This window comes from Alexandromys fortis, unplaced genomic scaffold (assembly GCF_014885135.2).
Source record: "Alexandromys fortis isolate MF-2015 unplaced genomic scaffold, M_Fortis_MF-2015_v1.1 scaffold_100_3062768_6864082, whole genome shotgun sequence".
Lineage (NCBI taxonomy): Eukaryota > Metazoa > Chordata > Mammalia > Rodentia > Cricetidae > Alexandromys > Alexandromys fortis.
Window position 1 is genome coordinate 2,508,790 of NW_026067993.1, and position 19,569 is coordinate 2,528,358.

The 19,569-nt window shown below is 40.4% G+C and overlaps 1 long non-coding RNA gene across 1 annotated transcript; it reads left to right on the forward strand.

Annotated features, from left to right (window-relative positions):
• Window positions 1–14,843: 14,843 nt before the first annotated feature.
• On the forward strand, window positions 14,844–18,187 carry LOC126512294 (uncharacterized). Its single transcript, XR_007594995.1, has 3 exons — window positions 14,844–14,896; window positions 15,429–15,533; window positions 17,164–18,187. It is a non-coding gene; the product is annotated as an uncharacterized lncRNA (long non-coding RNA).
• Window positions 18,188–19,569: the final 1,382 nt, after the last annotated feature.

The window sequence follows — 19,569 nt, forward strand, 5'->3', positions numbered from 1 at the left end:
GAATGAGACCCCTCTTCTCCCTGTCCACCACGAGATCAGAAAATTTCTTCTCCCATCTCCCACTCCAAGGTGGTTCATTCTTGCCCCAAGCATGTTATGGATCAAAACCTCTGAAACTATGAACCAGAAGGAATCTTTCCACCAAAATAAAAAGCAACTGCCAGTTTGTGTCAAACTGCTTCTCTTGCGTACTTGTCACAGAGAATACAAGCTAGCAGAAAGATGACTTTTCAGCCAATACTCCACTGGCAAACTGTACTGTATTCCTACCAGGAAGTCATTTAGTTTCCAATACCCCCTCCCTGTAGGAATTTAAGGTCTGTTAGGCTGAGAGGAGCAAGCCTGGAGTCTGCCTGGTGCTGTCAGAGGACCATGCTTAGCCAATGAGGGGCAACCAGGAGCTGTCAACAGAAGGGAATACTTGGATGCTGGCAGGGTATATGTACACGGAGACTACTCATTCATTTCCCAGCCACCCAGACCCGAACAATCACACAGAAGCTGTATTAATGACAACACTGTTCGGCCTGTTAACTCATGCTTCCTTTTAACTAACTCTTACATCTTAAATCAATCCATTTCTAGTAACCTGTGTATCATCACGAGGTTGTGGCCTACCAGTAGGGTTCTGGCATGTCTCTTTGCTTCGGCAGCTACATGGTATCCCCTTGACTCTGCCTACTCTCTCTAATCTCTGCTCTTGCCTGGCTCTATTCTGCACTGCCATAGGCTGAAGCAGCTGCTTTATTAACCAATGGTAATAAAGCATATTCACAGCATACAGAGAAGAATCCCATATCAGGTATATAAGTTTTTCGCCATTATTAAATAAACGAATCCCTTGTATCCCTTTCACAGGATTCCCAGTGTCTGTGTTCATTGACGTCATGCCTTCTTACCCTCTCTCCTGAGGAAGGCGTTAGGACCCAGCTACATCTGGACCTGGAACAGGAACTTCTAGGAAGGTTTTGAGCTTGTCTGGTCAGAGTCCTCTTTTTTCGTTGGGACTGCGATTTTGGGCTTTTTCCTGAAACAGATTCTAGTTGTCTCCCTCTCTTCAATCACAGTACTGGACAGCACCCCCCAAAACAATGTATTTTCGGCAAGAAGGCCCCTTGATGTTGTGAGGTCTCCGTTTCTTTGGCAGGTAAGTGTTGGGATCCTCATCCTTTCCTTCTTTTGTGTTGTCTGTCAGGTTTGTCTGTCTGCCTGTCCGATTAAGAAGGCACATTTTTTTTTCTGTTACACAATTTCACACCCCTGTTGGTTATTGTCTCTCTCTCTCTCTACAAAAATAGGCAACCGCTCCGTTACCTCCACCCTTCCATGTCTGATCTCTCTATATCAGATGAAGGGGAGACAGTTCAGACCCGAGAGGCCTGCTGAGGATAGGGCAGCCACAGTTAAGACTGCTTATGCTGTTTCCCAGTCACTCCATAGCCAGCGCAGAAGATACACTTCCGCTGCAATACTCTCGGAGTGGCTGGTGAGGTTGAGTGGCAGCAGCAGCCCCCGTTAGGTGTATGGGTGGTCTGGGCAGGGCCTGCCGCTGCAGAGGACCAACGGGTGCTGGGGCACTCAGCCTAGTGCTGCTCAGCCTAGCGCTCAAAGTGGTCATGCTGGCCTGGTTGGTCATGGAGGCAGGTGTGGCCCTTATGACCCCCCCCCCCCAGTCCTTGAGGCCTGTCATTATTCAGGTGCTACTGGTGTGGCCACCTTTGGCTCACATTCACTGCTTCGCTGCCCCAGGCCAAGTCAGCTGTCACCAGAAGCCTCTGTGAACCCCACAGACTTCTTGGAGGTCTGGACCCTGCTGAGCTCCTACTCATGGGCAGCTACCTGGACAAGCCCAGCCTACCAATGTGGCGAACAGGAAGAGCAATGATCAATGAACAGAGTTGGGGAAGTCCCAAAGTAACAAAATGTGGGGTTCACTGTTGCAAAGTCAATTGATTTAAAGGATAAATGCAAGATTATTGGAGCTATTCCTTTTCAAGATATTGCCAATAACACCAATGAGGAGGCTGGGGACGACACTACCACTGCTACTGTTCTGGCACGTTCTTTTACCAAGGAGGGTTTTGAGACCAGCAAAGTGACTAATCCAGTAGAAATCTGGAGAGGGGTGGTGTTGGCTGGTGATGTTGTAATTGCTGACAGGGCCGTTGGCCAGCACCTCCTCAGACTCCAAACCTACAGCCTCCTTCCTGGGGCTGACTCCTGCTTCCTCTGCAACACCATTCACTGACACCACGTCTCCTGGAGTCCCTCAGGCTGAGCAGCCTGTCATAACCCCAGCCTCCATGGCTCCCTCACCTACCTCAAAGCCCAGCATGCTGTTTAGGATACTGAGAGCACCTGCCAACTCTTCGTCCCTTGCCATCGCTGGTTCAGCTTATGCTTCTCCCATATTTAAGACTATTTTTATGGCCACTCCTAAAAGTGAAAATAAGAGCCCCTTGCCGTCTAGCTCCTCAGCTACCACTTCAACTTCGTCCAGCATGCATGCACTATAACTCCTTTTTCAGTCTTAAATATGTGCACGTGATAACAGATACCTGTTCCTCCTTTGTTTATGCCTCGCCCTTTCTGGGGAGAAAGCCATCAATGCTACCAAGGCCCTCAAGTTGGCCATGGTAGTTATGGGGGTACCTTGGACACTTAAGACTGATAATGGCCCAGCCTATGCAATTCAACAATTCAATAATCCTTCTGGGGTCCTTGGAGATTTCCTATGCCACTGGCATCTCTTGTAATCCACAAGGAGAAGACATTGTGGAGAGGATCAACAGAGCTCTTAAGGAGCTGTTGGCTAGGACTATCTCACCTGAGGCTAGGAGAGATCCTCATTTGACCTTAACAGAGATCCTCTTCCATATGTACTCTCTCAGTAGCAGATTCGACAGCACCAGGCAGTAACTAATAGGACCCTTCAGGTGTTCATGGCTCTTAGGCATCCTTCTTGCAGTCCTCCACAGGAGGTTATATTTGACTGGTTATCTGTAATTCAAAAGACTACTGCCTAGTCCTCCCATCCTGACAGCTCTCCAGGAAAGAATGCTCTTTGGGGACTGGTAGTCAGTGATGGGTAAGAACTTACTCAGCAGGCCAACCTAAGACAGACACAGTCCAGTTGCTGAACCCTCCTGGGGGGGGGGGGTCAACAAGGCCTGAGCAAAAAACTCTGGCTCCCACTGAGCGCCCATGGAATAAATAATAAAGGGTGGGTGTGTAGGATGATAAGGCCTTTTAAGCCAAGGAAAGTCAACTGGGAGTCTGCCTGGTGCTATCAGAGGTCCTGGTTGTGCCTAGGCAATGAGGGCCAAACACACAATATTGTCTGAAGGCCCAGCAGCAGGCACCATCAGAGGTTCTGATCATGCCTAGACAATGAAGGGTGACCATGTGATGTCAACAGATTGGAATGCCTGGGTGCTGGGAGGGTAAATAAGTTTCTCCCCATTGTTAAATGAATGAGTCTGCTGTATTTCCTTTTACCAGACTCTCAGTGTCTGTGTCCGTTGACATCAAACCTTCTCACCTCCCCTTCGAGGAAGATGTTAGGGCCCAGCTACACCTCCCCACCTTCAGCAATGTGTGTATTACTATTTTTTTATTATATTAAACCCATTCAATGGAAATGACATGCCATTTTCTTGATGACCCCTGATATCAAACCTCTCTTCATGACGTTCTGTTATGTGTCCTCTTTGGAGAATATCTGTTCCCATGTTTTGTCTACTTAAAGTCTGGCTTGTCTATTATTGAGTTGTACTTTTAAAAGTATTTTCTTGGTGTATTAGTGCCTTACCAGATTAATAATTTGAAAATATATTATTCCACTCTATAGGTTTTTTGTTTGTTTGTTTGTTTTGGTTTTTTATTTTTAGATTCCATCCTTTTTTATTTACTTTCCTTTAAGTTTTATTTTCTTGTGTTTCTAATAGCACACATGCTTTTAAATTTTGATAAAGTCCAATTTACTTGTAATTTTGCTGCCTATCTTGAAAGAAGGTCAAAATCCAGATGATAACGATTTATTTTCTCCTTACTTTTCCTTTTAGGAGTTTATATGTTTTGTTCTTATGTTTATGCCTGTAATCCATTTTTGAGTTACAGTTTTATATATGGACTAGATTAGAGAGCCCAAATCACCTTTTCATGTGGGTATACGGACATCAATCTTGAAAAGGTTATTTTTCTCTATTGTGTTGTTGTTGTGAAAAGTCAACTGACAAAGATTTTTTATTTTGTTTTGTTTTGTTTTCTGGGTTATCAGGATTGCTTCATTGACCTGCAAATCAATCAATCTATCTATCTATCTATCTATCTATCTATCTATCTATCTATCTATCTATCTATCTATCTATCTTATCTATACCAGCACATTCTATCTTGGGTACAGTGGCTTTTGGTTGACCTTAAGGTCAGGATGTGCCTGTCCTCCAGGTTTGTTTGTTTTATGTAGCCTTCACTCACCTACTCCTGTACATTTCTATCTGAGCTTTGGGAGCAACTGCCAGTTTCTGTCAGAAAGCTAAATGAGCCTTGAAAATGGTTCCCACTAAATCTATAGTTTAGGGAGGGTTACTATTTTAATATTTAGTCTTTATTCTTAATTTTAGATTTATTCATTTTCTTTTATGTATATGAGTGTTTTGTTTGCATGTGTGTACAGAACCCTTGGAGAAAAGAAGAGGACATTGGGTGCATCCTGGAATTAGAGTTAGGGATGATGGGGAGCCACCATCAGGGTGGTGGGAATTTAGCCCAGGTCCCCTGTAAGAACACCAAGTATTCTTAAAAGATGTGCCATCCCTCCAGCTCCTTAATTAGTCTTGTGATAAATCCATTTCTTAATTTTTTCTATAATTATAACTTGTGGTTTCCTTTGCACAAATATTTTATGTAGTTTGTTAAATTTATTCCTTAAGTATTTTATTCTTCTTGATGTTCTTATAAACAAAATAGTTATTTTTAATTGTTGGAGTTTTTATTGCCAGTGCATGGAAATATAATGGAGTGTTATTCTGCAAATTCGCTATGATTGTTAATAGTTCTCCTGTGTGTGAGTGTGTGTCTGTGCTTAGGTTTTCCTATATATAAGATCATGTCATCTATGTGTAGAAATACTTTTACTTCTTTTTTTTCAGTCTAAATTTGCTTTATTTTTCTTGCTAAATTGTCCTAAGTAAGAATTCTAGCACACTGAGTAGAAGTGGAAAATGAGCATCATCCTTTGGTTCTTTATCTTAAGAACTCATTCAACATTATATCATTTTGAAGGACATAATAGCTCTGCATTTTCATGGATGCTCGAAAATTTCTCTCAATTTCTAGCTTGTTGAGTGTTTTAATTTACTGTGAAATAATGTTGAACATTATCAAGTAATTTTTGTGAATATTGAAATTATAATTCTTTTTAATTCTACTTCTATCATTTTTACAATGTTATATTGACTTTGCACCTCTGGGATGAATCTCACTTGGTTGGCTGTGATATATGGAATCCTGTTTATGTATTGTTAGTATACAATGTTGATTAATTTCTTTTTATTTAATGAATAAATAGGATAAAGTTTGTTTTACAACCACCAGTAAGATAATATACCTTTTAGGTCATGCAACTTTTTCTCTTCTATAATTATTTAAGTTTTGGAGAAAGTTGTCCTCTTTCTTTTTAGCATAATATCAATTCATCATTTAACCATATGGAAATGCTTTTGTTGATATATGAAGGGCTTTCTAACTGCCAAAGTTAATGCACACTTTAGCCCTTTCTTTCTTGGCTTTCTATAGCATTCTACAGTTTACCACTTCCTTCCTCTTTGAAACTTTCAAATCTCTAGTTGTCTTTTTATCTTTTTGATTACAGCATGTTGGTCTCCTTTGAGGATACTTCTTTTCCATACTGTTGAATACTGGTGACCCTTAAAATTCTGTCTTTCAAGATCTCCTGAGTAAATTGGGAGCATGGGGACCATGGGAGAGGGTTGAAGGGGAGGTAAGAGGAAGAGAGGGGAGCAGAGAAAAATGTATAGCTCAATAAAATAAATAAAAGAGATTCTGTCTTTAGGCACTTCTCATATTATATTCAGGCTAATGAATGCCATAGTGTCTCAAGTTTTACTGCTTGTATCCTGATGAATGTTGGGTTGTTAGCTTTCTTATATCTATTCAGTTGTGTCCAGCTACTTCCTGAGCATACTCTTTCGTTTATTTAAAATAGATTTTTTCATCAGTATGTTCTGCTTATAATTTCCCCTCCCCCTGGTCCTCCTATTTGTTTCCCATCTCCCCTCCATTCTGAAGCCACACCCTTTCTGTCTCTTGTCAAAAGACAAACAGACATCTAAGGAACACTAATAAAATATAACATAATAAGATAAAACAAAACTAAGCAAATCAGAATAGGACAAAACAACCAAACAAGAAAAACAACAAAAGAAAAAGTGCAAGAAGCACATATAGGCACAGAGGCATGCGCGCACACACACATACACACATAGGAATCCCATAAAAACACAAAACATAAAGCAATAATATGCACACAAAAGGACCTGTAAGGTTAAAAAACAAACAAAAACCAAAACCAAAAATAAAACAAGAGAAAAGACCTGAGTTAACATTATGAGACAAAGAACCTCCAAAGATGCTGTCAAGTTCATTTTGTGCTGGACGTCTACTGCTGGACATGAGGCATACCCTTAAGAGGAGTTTGTTTCTACCTTGGAGAAAATTAATTTTTCATTTGCAAATGGACATCACTTGGCAATAGCTTTTCAGTTAGGACTGGGACATGTGTCCACTTCTTTCAATTCTAAGACCCATCTTAGATCTATCTGTGCAGACCTCTGTAGGCCCTGTGCATGTTGCCACAGACTCCGTCAATTCCTATGTGCACCAGCCCTGTTGTGTCTAGAAGACCTCGGTTCCTTGGTGTCCTCCATGAACTTTGTGCCCTCTGTCTCTTACACTCTTTCCACTTCCTATTCTGCGGAGTTCTTTGAGCCCTGAGGGGAGGGATTTGCTGAAGATATCCTCTTTAGGGCTGAGTCTTCCAAGGTCTCTCAGTCTCTGCATATTTTCTGGCTGTGTGTCTCTGCATGTATCCCCAAATGCTGTAGGAGGAAGCCTCTTTGAAGATAGTTGAGCAAGACACTAATCTATGAGTGTAGCAGAATGTCTTTTTATTGCTACATTCCTTTAGCAGACCAGTAGTATTTAGTTGTCCCCTATGTCTCTGACCTATCTAATCTCAGATGTTGGCCATTCAAGCAACATCAGATATGAGTCCATCTCATGGAGTGGGTTTTAAGTCAAACCAGATATTGGTTGGTTACTCCTTAAAGCTTTGTGCCACTATTGCACCAGTTTATCTTGCAAGCAGGTCATCATTGTGAATAGAAGCATTTTTGTAGCTGGGTTAATATTTACCTTTCTTCTTTGGTAGTGTTCATTGTACCTTCTTGTAGCATGAATACTAGTTTACTACTTCACCCCTTTACTAGGGGTGAAGGCTCTATTTACACACCAACTCTGCTTCTCCCTGTTCAATGGAATGTGTAGCTATTGTCTTCAGTAATAGAGCCTTGCTCTCAGTTTGTGGAGAGCTACCAATATCCTTGACAGGAGCCTGGGTTGTTTTCTCAATATATTTATTTGAGAATTCTGCAGGATTTTCACATATGAAAAGTCAAAACACTATGAAGCTTTTTTATCCTCTTCAACCTGTTCTTCCAGCTTGATATAAATACTGGCACTCAGAAAAAAAAATCAAGTCGTTTCCTATAGAAGGTAAGAAATATCTCTGTTTGTTAAGACAGTTGATTGTCCTGACTTCATTAGGATGAGATACAGAAAGACTGGACACAGATGGTTGTATGCCTTGGCTGATAAAGAAAAACCGAGAACCAAGAGAGACAGAGATGGAGACAGAGAGATGGAGGGAAATAAGTGCTCAGCAAAGTGGGTCTTAGCACTTAGATTTCTAGCTGTCTGGGCTGCTGTTAGGGCTGATACTCATATGCACCAAGGAAGATGTGTTTTCGCATCTTTTGTGGGAGGTTGCAAGTGTCAAGGTAGAGGTAATAATATGCAGTGCCTTGAATGTCACATGGAATATTTGACACTTGTATATGCAGGGAAAATGCCACTGTTAATTAGGGTGGTGACATGGTTCAAGCCATATTTTAAGAGCATTTGAGGATTCCTGCTCATTTAGACTTGTGTGTGTTTTTTCCCTCTCTGTTTTTAAAAGACATTACTGGATGAGTAGTATTCTGTTGTGTAAATGTACCACTTTTTTTTTTATCCATTCTTCTGTTGAGGGACACATAGGTCATTTCCAGTTTCTGGCTGTTATGAATAGAGCATCAATGACCATGGTTGAGTAAATTTCCCTGTGGTTGTCTGAAGCATCCTTTGGATGTATGCCCAAGAGTGGTATAGCTGGATCGTGAGGTAGATCTATTTCCATCTTCCTGCCACACTGATATCCATAGTGGCTGTACAAATCTGCAGTCCCACCAGCAATGTATGAGTGTTCCCCTTTATTCCACATTCTTGCCAGCATGAGCTGTCATTCATGTTATTGATCTTAGCCCTTTGGACAGGTGTAAGATGAAATCTCAAAGTAGTTTTGATTTGCATTCCCTTGATGACTTAAGAAGTTGAACATACCTTTAAGTGTTTCTCATTTGAGTTTTCTCTTTTGAGAATTATTTTTAGATCTTATACCCCAAGTTTTTTTTAGTGGGTTATTTGTTTTCTTGATATCTAGTGTTTTGAGTTCTTTATATATTTTGGATGTTAGCCTTCTATCAGTTGTAAATGGAAAAAACAAGAAAGAGTTATCCCGAGTGAGGTAACCCAGAACCAGAAAGCCAAATATGGTCAGTGCCTTGCTCAGCCATGATCAAAAGAAGCTTTCTCCTGCAGCTAATGGGAAAAGATACAGGAACTCAAGGCCAGGCAGTGTGCAGAGTGAGAGCTCTTGAAACACTGAGTCCTAACAGGTATGTCTCTGTTAGATCCCTCCCCTCAGGCTCAGGGAACCTGCAGAAGAGGAAGCAGAAAGAGTGTCCTTTGGACATGAGTATAGATGCTCTTGGACACCAGAAGGTGTTGCTGCATTCTCTGCAGCTGGAGTTCCAGGAAGCTGTGAGCCACACAACTTGAGTCCCATTATTATTAGCACGAGATTCCAGTCCTCTTCAAATGCATGAAGCAAACATTTTTTGTGGCTGAGCCAGCTCTTCAGCTCCCTTTTTAGTAATGAAGTTGTTTCTTTGATAATTCTACCCATGTATAATACATTGAGATAGGATGGTGGCTTATCTGAGCACCAGAGAGACTGAAGAAGGATTGAGTTTAAAGCCAGTCAATGGTATATCATGTAGGAAAACCCTCATATTTTAAAAAAGATAAATAGTTTGGATTGTATATATATATATTCATGAAAAGCGTCAATATACATTGTCGCAGTGATAACCTACATATAGATACAGTGCTCAAGTTTTCCAAAGCACATCTATTTATCTGCACGAAATAATTGCAAAAGCATCCAGAAGCACCTCCCCCCTTGGAAGTTTTATGGGGTTAGATTTCCATCTGTAGCCCTGGCTGACCTGGGACTTGAGCAATTCCCCTGAAATAAGCATGGGCAAGATCAACTTCTTCAGTAAAAGGAAATCCTACAGTGAAAAGAAACAAAACCAAAACCAAAAACCAGACATTATTGGGTACCTTAGAGTCAGCGAAAAGTAAAAAGTCCTGGGAGAGCAATTGCCATTCTCTGGAAAGTGGAATTCATATATTTAAAAGTAACAGATCACTGGTGTGGGAATCTCTCCCTTTAGTGGTCAGTGAGCAGCAAGTGAATCTCTGTGAGTCTAAGGCTTTACATAGGGCACTCTAGGCTGTGAAGTGTTATATAGTGAGACCCTGTCTCAAAACAACAGCAATAATAGCAACAGTATCAACACACAGAGAGACACATACACACACACACCAACAGCCATGGAATAGAAATCAATAAAGCATTATGAGACACCATCATTATTATCATTATTGCAGGGTTGATTGATAATATTTGAATAGGTCGGATGGTGGTGCACACAACTTTAATCCCAGCACTCGAAAGGCAGAGGCAGGTGGATCTCTGTGAGTTCGAGGCCAGCCTGATCTGCAAGAGCTAGGTTCAGGACAGGTTCTAAAATGACAGTGAAACCCTGTCTCAGAAAAAAAAAATATTTGGGTGATATTTTTGTATTCCCCAACTGCTCCAGCATTGAGTTAATGAAGTTCAGCCTTCCCTACTAGAGGAGTGTCTTGTCCTTTGCTGTGGTAATGTACTTGCTGAAGCAGAAATGTGTGTCACGATGTCCCAAGGCAGGAGGGAACAATAGACATGAAACAAACAGGAAAAAAAGAGACAAAAGAAAAACCCACCAACAGTCACACATGGCAGGTGTCTCCCAGTTGGCCTCTCTGCCCCGACATCCTGTGACGCTGCTGCACCTGGAAAGGTCTGGGGGAGAGAGAGGCTCCCTCAGGGCACAGAATTCAACTATCTTTTTATTCACCATGATCTTGTCCAGGGTCTTCTTGTCCCTAGATGAAGTCACCCCCTTTGTTCTCCCACCTGCAGTATAGATGCTCTCTTGCCCCTTTTCCTGGGTTGCTTGTAAGCTCTTAAAGGCAGGAGCTATGATATCTGATACTGTACAGCACAGAAGGGACCCTCCCTCGGGACAGCAGTCCACAGTTCATCTCCGTTGATGTGATGTAAGCACTATCTTTTGGAGAGTGGGAAGAAAATTCTAGAAAATATCTAAAGTATAAAAGAAGCCAACCTTTATTATTCTTTATGGTCTAGATTAAAAAAGTTATCACATATAAAATATAAAAGTCTAAACAAATGCTTTGGTATGACTTTTTTTGTGGGGTTGATTTGAAATAATTGGGGATCACTACTCCAGTGTTGCATTCGTGATTATTGCTTCAAAAATCAATAATTCAAAAGAGTTTAGCTTTAAGTAGGAAAACTCAGTACCCAAGAAAATCTAGGGTATTTGTTTGTTTTAACCAGCATGTAAATACAACTATGCAGCCCATCCTGTGTCTTGTCACTTATCAGGCCCTGAGAGTTACTTTGTTTCTCGAAGATAATTCCTCATGCTTTGATGGGGAAGGATTTCAAAGAAACTCGAATTGCATCATGTAATAGCAACAAGTGGGCAAGGAGGCTTTGGGGAGCTGGGTGCTCCCTGTCTTCTGGAAATGGAATTCAACACCTTTTTTTTCCCCTGACGGATATCTTGACAAATATATCAAGACTTTAAAAAAAATACCATGCCACTGCAGAAACAGGTATATGTATATTTAGCAATCTGCATAAATATATACATGCTACAACACAGTCTATTACTGTCATTCTTGAAAACAATTTAGACAATCATAGAGACATTGGCAAGGGAAAAAAGAAAAGGAAGAAAACTGAAGGAAAACCTCTGGCCACTGTTAAACATCTTTGAAGTTTAAAGATTTATGTACGTATTTCCCTATAAGAGTGATTATTACATTGCTCCTAATACTAAAAGTTATAATCAATCCTAATGCCCAGCCATATTCAACACTTGATACATTTTATATCGATTCAGAGTAGCATGAGCCAACCCTTAAACTTGATATGCAGACACAGATTACCTTGAGAGTAAGCATTGCAATATTAGAATGGGTTCCATCTTGTGTAATACAAAGTGAGTCTATCAATATAAGGCTGGATAGGAATGCCCAGTCGCATTCAATGCTTGATACGTTTCATATCAATTCAGTGTAGCATGAGCCAACCCTGAAACTTGATATGCAGACACAGATTTAAATATATTAAAAGTCAGTGTTGTAAAATTAGAATGGGTTCCATGTTGTGCAATACAGAGTGATTATATCAATATAGGGCTAAAAAGGAAAAACATACCTGCAGTATGGTGACTTCTTAAGTTTTATTCTTAAATCAATAGAGGGTAGAGTACAGTTTTGTGAGTTTTAGTAAGGTGTAGGTTTGTGTGAACACTACCGCAGTCAGGATGGATGGTCATCACGTCAAATACACCTTGTGCTACCAGTTAGAGTCACGTGGCCTTCTGATCCTGCTTTGCACCCATGGCGTTCTCTGCTGCTCTAATTCCCCTTTCCAGAGGGTTATGAAATGGGTTCATGTAGTGCTGCCGAGCTTTGTCCCTACCCTGAGTTATCTGTTTACTCTTCTCTTTAAGGAGATTTAAGGTGTTGTCTCTCAAGGGCACTGTGATCAGAACTCCCATCATATCTATATGTAGGTTTTTACACGAGCACATACTTTGCCGGTCCTGTGGTAAGGGGATTTTCATTTTGTGCGAACCCATCAAACTGTGCCCTTTTACATTCCCATCATATAAGAGAGAGTGATGGCTATATTGGACTCTTCTCAGCACTTGCCATTGTTAGCTTTTAGAAATGATTTCATATTAGTGATCCACTCAGATAGGAATGCAGCAAGCACGGTGGGTTTCGTTTTCATTTCCTAATGCCGAGCATCTTCTACACTTATTCGCTACCCATTCATCCTCAAAGATGAAACACTTCTTCATAGCGTGGGTGCATTTTTTAAAAATTAGAAGAATTATTTACTCTTAAGTTCTGAGCTTTATTTATATACAGACAGAAATGCTTTCTTAAGACATGATTATCAATGGTCCTCATTCTTTACCTTGCTTTTTTTCTCTTAACAGAAGTATTCATAGAGAAATGAATTTAGTTTATTTAGTTTGGATGAACATTTTAGTGAAAACACATTGTGTTTTCACTCCTGTATCAAACGCCTCCGCATAACAGACCATGTTGAGTTAGTGTTCATGTGATATGATGCTAAGTGGTTCATGCATTTGTGTGGCAGAAATCCGATTCTTACAACACAGATTTTTTTAATTTTTAAATTTTTGGTTATTCACATGTACGTTTATGTCTGGACTATGTGCCCCTTTTCAGTGACCTCCATGCTCATCTACTTTGCAACACAGCACTGTCTGAGTACCTTAGAGCACACTATGAAATCGCAAAGGTGTCTCCTCTAACCTTATTCTTTCTGTTTTGTTTCGGTTATCCTAACTCTCTTGTTTTTACACATAAACCTTAGAACCACTTTCTTCATTAATAAAAACATTATGCTTTCTTATTTAAACATTCTTAATTACCTATAATTATGTGAATACTTATAAGGATTGCATTTTAGCCTAGTGGTGGCTTACACATATAACCCCAGAACCCTGGAGGTAGAGTTAGAAATATTGTGTTTGAGGTCAGTCTGGGCTTCATAGTGAGCTCCAGGCTATCAGGAGATAGAGGTCATGACCCTGTTTCGAAACAAAGCAAAAGCAAAAGAAAAAAAAAACAGCTATTATCTTAATAGGACTGAATTTTCCTATCCACAAGAATTTTCTGTCTTTCTATTTGCCCTGATTTTAAATAAAGTTTATGATCACTTTCTGTTCATTTTATTTGAAAGTCTCCTGTTGAAGTTTATTGCTGTTTTCACTTTGGAAATCAAAAGACCTTTCTACAAGTAAAAGGAAGGCTAATCAAGAAAAGAGCGGAGCTACAGATCAGGGAGGCCAATCGCTGTAACCTAGGGGCAGCCCCAGCTGCTAGTGAACCAAGGAAGTCTAGCTACAGATGTGGTAAGGGAATCTTGTGGGGATCAGCAAGGACCAGGGAAAGGACCTAGTGTTGGGAGAACATCACATCTTGACTCTGGTGGCATCAGAGTGTCAAGGGGGAATCAAGAAGTGGGGTCCTAAAGTAGGAGGTACCCAGTTTTGTAGGAATAGAAGCATCAGCAGGAGCCTCAAAATGGGTAGGAATTGCTCCAGATCTGCCCACAGAAACACATATGGGAGAAGAACCAGACAGAATTCAAACTCGTGTTCAGCATTTTCCTGGGAGCAAAAATCAGATACATAAAAATGCTGCATTGTTTGGGGGGCGTAGACCATAGCCTCTTATATTCTGTTCAAATAAGTCTTGTTTAGCCTGAGACATGGCAAAATATTCTGTCTGCATTCAGGTGGCCTCAGCTGCAAGAAGAGGAGGGATGCTAGGGGTACTGAACCAGGTGCATCGTTGGTCATGCTTTCGTTTGTTTACTCATTTACTATATGAAAGGCATTCTTACTATTATTGCTACAGCCTGCCTGAGGAATGAGCCAGGCATTATGTTAACACATGCGTGAACACATCCACCCATTCACACACACACACACACAACACACACACACACACACACATGCTTGTAGATACACACATGGGTGGTTGCACAGGAGGAATGGTAAGCATTGGTCATTTGCCAGCTGGGAAACCCACAGCACTCCTGAGCCTTGGGCATCGGGAGCTCCATGGATCAGTTCACAAGGTAGCTGCCAACATCAAAGAGGGACAGTTTTGTTTCAGAACCCCAGGTCTTGTGCCTTCAGAAAGTAAGTTGACACTTTCCCTTAGAATTAACAGAAAGGAAAGAAAAATATTGAGTGGCCTTTGAATAGCTAAGCCTAAGTACAGGATAGACTGGACAAAGCGAGGACCTCGTTAAAAAGCAAATTAGTTCTTAAGGTAGTGGAGTGGGACTATATTTTTCCAACTAGAGAGCAGGCCAGCAACTTCTTTTCAACATCTAAGAGCAAAAGGACAGTTAGTTTGTTGAGCTTGAACCTGCTTATTATGCACCTTTATCAGAAACCATCGCTCTTTGCGTATCGATTTCTGGCCAACCATTAACTAGATATGACCTTAGAGCTTTGGTAATAGCTGGGGAATTCACCCAGGAGAGGGAAGCCTGCTAGTGTCGACCCCTCAGCCTGCGGTGAGTACTTTTCCATCCAGGTGGCATAAGAAGTTACCAACAGCCCAAATGGACCCCCGACCGGCAGCTGGCGCTTACCACCCGAGACATGAGACTTGACTGACAAGAACTTCAAACCTGTGACGCTAGCTGCTGGCTTTGAAGGGTTAAAATCCATTTTCACGTAATAAAATTACTGATAGTCATGGTATTTAGCTGGGCGTACTTTGCACTTGACAAAAAAGTATCCATTATCGTGACAACTTTTTCTCTCTCTGAGTCCATTTATATGAAGTTCAAAAGTAAACACAAGCAACCATGCTGTTCGGAAATCCATGCTTAGGTGAAACCGTAAAGCGTTTCCAGGAAATGGCAATGGTGACATCGGCCTTGCCAGACCCTGACAGAGAAAAGGCGTGTGACTGGGATGGGGCGTAAGAACCTTTTGGAAGGCAGGCTGCACTAATTTTTATCTGAGTAGGTCTGACACAGGCCTTAGATTGACACTCATGTGTTGAGCTGCGCATTTATGACTTGTTTTATTTGTACACAGGTGTTAGATTTTACATATACAACAAATAACCAGGAAAAGGTCAAGAAAACCGGTTATTTGGGCCGTTATATCCAAAACTGACTACTGAATATCTCAGCAATGTTGGTAAATATATTCCTAAATTAAATATATGTTATGATATTCTTGATATTTAGGCGCATGGGCATATTTTTGGAAAAATGAGCTACAAAAGACAATACCAGAATAAATACAATATGCAAATTAAATTAAATACAAATTAAATAAATCAGAAATGTAGCAAAATATTTCTTTAATTCCCCATTCTAAAACACCTGCCTCAAAAGCACACAGCTTATTATAATCTAATCTGTAAAGGAATTATTATTATGTCATCCTAGTTAATTACTTACGGTAAACGTTAAGAAAAATGCTTACTGTCTTCATGAGAATAACATTGTTATGTCATAAAGTCTGCTCAAGAATACTATCATGTATTCAATACTACAGACTATATTTTATATACATTTATATGTGTATATGTAGTACTAAGATCTTAAACATCAAATTTATGTATTAAGAATTGGTTATTATAGATCTAGGCTAGAGGTTAGAGAAGACTCAAAGCTAAATAATATAGAGCAATAAGACTGCCTTTGGTAATAATTAAGATAAATATATGTCGAGAAATTTACTTGATGAAGTAAATAATGAAGACTCCATTTATCTGAGGACAAATTCTTAGAGTGTAGTTAGGGATTATGCTGATTTTAAAAATCGATAATTTTAAGATGGTTGTGCTGGCCACAGAGATAAACCTTGTCTCAAAAAAAAAGCCCCACAAAAAATTCAGAGTGGGGGGATTGGTAGTTTAGGTCCTCCCATAAGATTGGTGATTTTATTAGCCCTGGGTAGTTGGTTAGGTTTCTGGTAGGCATGTTGAGCAGGTCTTACGTTCAATTAGAGAGCTGTTGGTTGCTGCCAAGGTATGTGTGCCACTACTGCACTCTTGGCATTATTGTGCCACGCTGATCATTGTGGCTCATTGACTTCATAGTTGTGTAAGATTGTTCTTTGCTTCCTTCTTTTGGAAGCTTGTAATTATTTCTCTTTGCAATAGATAGAGGCCATTAAGAAAACCACAATCAAAATGCAGAGTTATGGAGCCCAGTTCCAAAAGATATATTTACAGTACAACCCCTACACCTAAGGCTCAAGAATCACTACAGAGAAGAGCGGAAAGATTATCAAAGCCAGAGGAACAGGGAGATTGCTGTTTGCTTGTGTTTCCTAGAAATGTCAGAAGCTATATCCATAAAGTCTCACTAACATAACTGCCTATACATGAGTTGAGCAAGACAACAGAAAAAGACATGCAAACGTGCATGAGGGAAAATTCACAAGGTCTCAGTGTTACACAACTACAGACAAGTAAGGAACACTGAGAGTGGGAGAAATAATTGTCCTCTGGGACAAGCACTCCAATTGGTTATTCAGTTCCAAATGTTCATCCCTGAAAAAAATGCACATAACATTATCCATACTGAGCAAGTTGTACTTATGTATGTAGGCACACACATGAATGCATGCACACATCATATGTAACAACAACAATGGAAAAAGAGGCTGTGAATTTGAAAGTGAGCAAAGAGAGGTATATGGGAGAGGTTGGAGGGAAGAAACGGAAGAAGGAAGTGCTATAATTGTAATATATTCTCCAAAACTAAAAGTAAGAACTAAATAATACAGTTGATCTTTTGTATCACTTGTTTTTCAGTTATCTATGAACCCAGAACTTTCCAGTCTGGAGCTGTAGTATAAGCAGCACCAAGGGAACTGCTCCAGTTGCCTAGGGATCACTTGCTGATGTCATGCAACCGTCTGCCCTACATCAGATGCTCTGGAGAAGCGGTGATGCTGTTACTAACAACTCCACAGACCTCTTTATTTCAAAGAGAACCAAGCAGAGATTCTGGGCTGACTTTGGAATTGTTCATTAGTTCTCAAGCTTTCTTAAAGAGCGGTTTGGCCCTATAATAGCTAGAAAAGTCAAAAGCAAAGTTTTTGATTAGCTTAGCCCTTCACTTGAAGCCAGTGGGAGAGATGGGCCCGCTTTCTTAGTAACAGCAAAACACTGAGAAACTGAAACTTTTACACATTGAGTTTAAGTCTGTTTTTGATATTTTCTACACAACTGTGTTATACGCTTATTAGAAAATTCTTAGAAGAGTTCAGAAGAGACTGAAGATGGAAAGAAAAGCCACTGAGAAGCCTGACCTCCAGAGAAAATCACTGTTGAATTTTCGTGTCTTTAGTCTACATTTCTAGGGTGTTCCCAAAATGGGCACCCTGCAAATACCATTTTGAAGCTTCCTGTTTAACACTCAGCATCAGGCTATGGCTACTTTTTCATAGTAACAATTCTTCAGTAACATAATTCCTACCGCCTCTCTAACATAGCATTGTATAGAATAATAATATAACAGTTTAAAGCCATTCTGCTTGTTGGCTATTTGTCTTATTCTACTTGCTGCTGTTATAATGTTTCAATAATCATCATTGTGAAAAAATGTTTTATACAAACAACATCACCATCACCTTAGAAAAAGCTCCTAGGAGTAAAATCACTGGGTGTGGGTCAAAGGGTATGCCTACTTTGAATACTTTTGATAGTATTTTCCAAATTGCCTTTCAGAAAAATTGCCTCAATTTATACTCCCACAAGAATACATAAATGTATTTCTGTAGTCAAGCCAATACCAGATGGCCTAATTTAAATAAACAATTTTATTATATTAAGATTAATTTTTTATTTTTTTAAACTTTCTGTTGATTTGATTGCTTTAGCTGTGCAAAGAAAAATTCTATGTTATTTCTCTTGCTAGAACTATAACGATAGATGGAAACTTGAGGACTCAGAAGCCTCGGTATATACATATTTTAACAATTTTCCAGCTAAAACATGAAGGGGGTCAACTATTAGGAAGAGAGAATAGATTTGTCTGCATTAGTGTTACATCCGCCAGGTCACGGCTTTCTTTTAAGGAACGCCCCACTAGGTGTAGCACATGCATGTGTTGTTAAAGTCCCTAACAATCATTCACAGAAATGAGGAGTCCAGCAAACCTCGTGTATCGATTCGCCAAATCAACACTCCTTGGCAATCTGTTTAGAAGACCCTACAGGGGCCGGCTGTGGGCAGAGGTTAGCCTGCCCATTAGCTTGTGCAAAGAGCTCCTCTCGTGCAGCATCACAGTCTGTTTGCCGGCCCTCAGACACTAGCTTCTCTCTTTGAGGTTAGGGAGGTGGAAAGCCTTCTACCCCGCAGTCACGGGCAAAGCACTGAGCAGCACAAGGGAGAGTTAAACCTGGAGGAAAGGGAGACTGCTGCAAAGCGACCCTTTCTACAAGGGTGTTGGGAGCCAGGCATGGAATTCCTTTTGCTTGAAAGAATTTTTACCCCACAAAATGCTCACACAACAAAACAATTGGGACAACGCTTTGGTGCCTTCTGTTGGGATTTGATTTATTAGAGATGGCTTGACTAATGAGCTTTCTGGAAAGAACTTTGATCATAGTAGCCTGGAGAAGTTTAGGGGAAGTACGGGCTTGTCTTTTGTTGTTTCAGAGCTCTGGAGGGTCAAACTGAGAAGGTTGATAGGTGTAAGCAACAGAAAGGCTGTTTTTAGGAGGCCCAAGGAAAGAGATTTCTAGCAATAACACTTGTACCAAAAAGTAGAAAGAACACCTTTTCCAAGCTGTTCCTGGAGACCATTTAGGACCATGAAGAAGCCATGGGCATTATCTTGGGGTCCAAAGTGGGTTGGGTGGACATAAGTTACAGTGGGTGGCTCAGCCAATAACTACAAACAGAGGAAATTTCAATTTATTAATCTCCAAATGGCTTATTGGCATTTAAAGATTGAACCAATCAAATATGGCTCACAGCAGTAAGAAACCATTGGCTTGGTTTTCAACCTGTGGGTCACCTAAGACCATTGGGAAGCACAGATATTTACATTACAATTGGTAACAGTAGCAAAATTTCAGTTATGAAGTAGCAACAAAATAATTTAATGGTTGAGGGGTCACCACAGCATGAGGAACTGTATTAAAGGATCGCGGCAACCACTGGACTAGAGTGTTAGGTTAGGTTGTTCTGAATCATAGGAGAAGTTTTTAC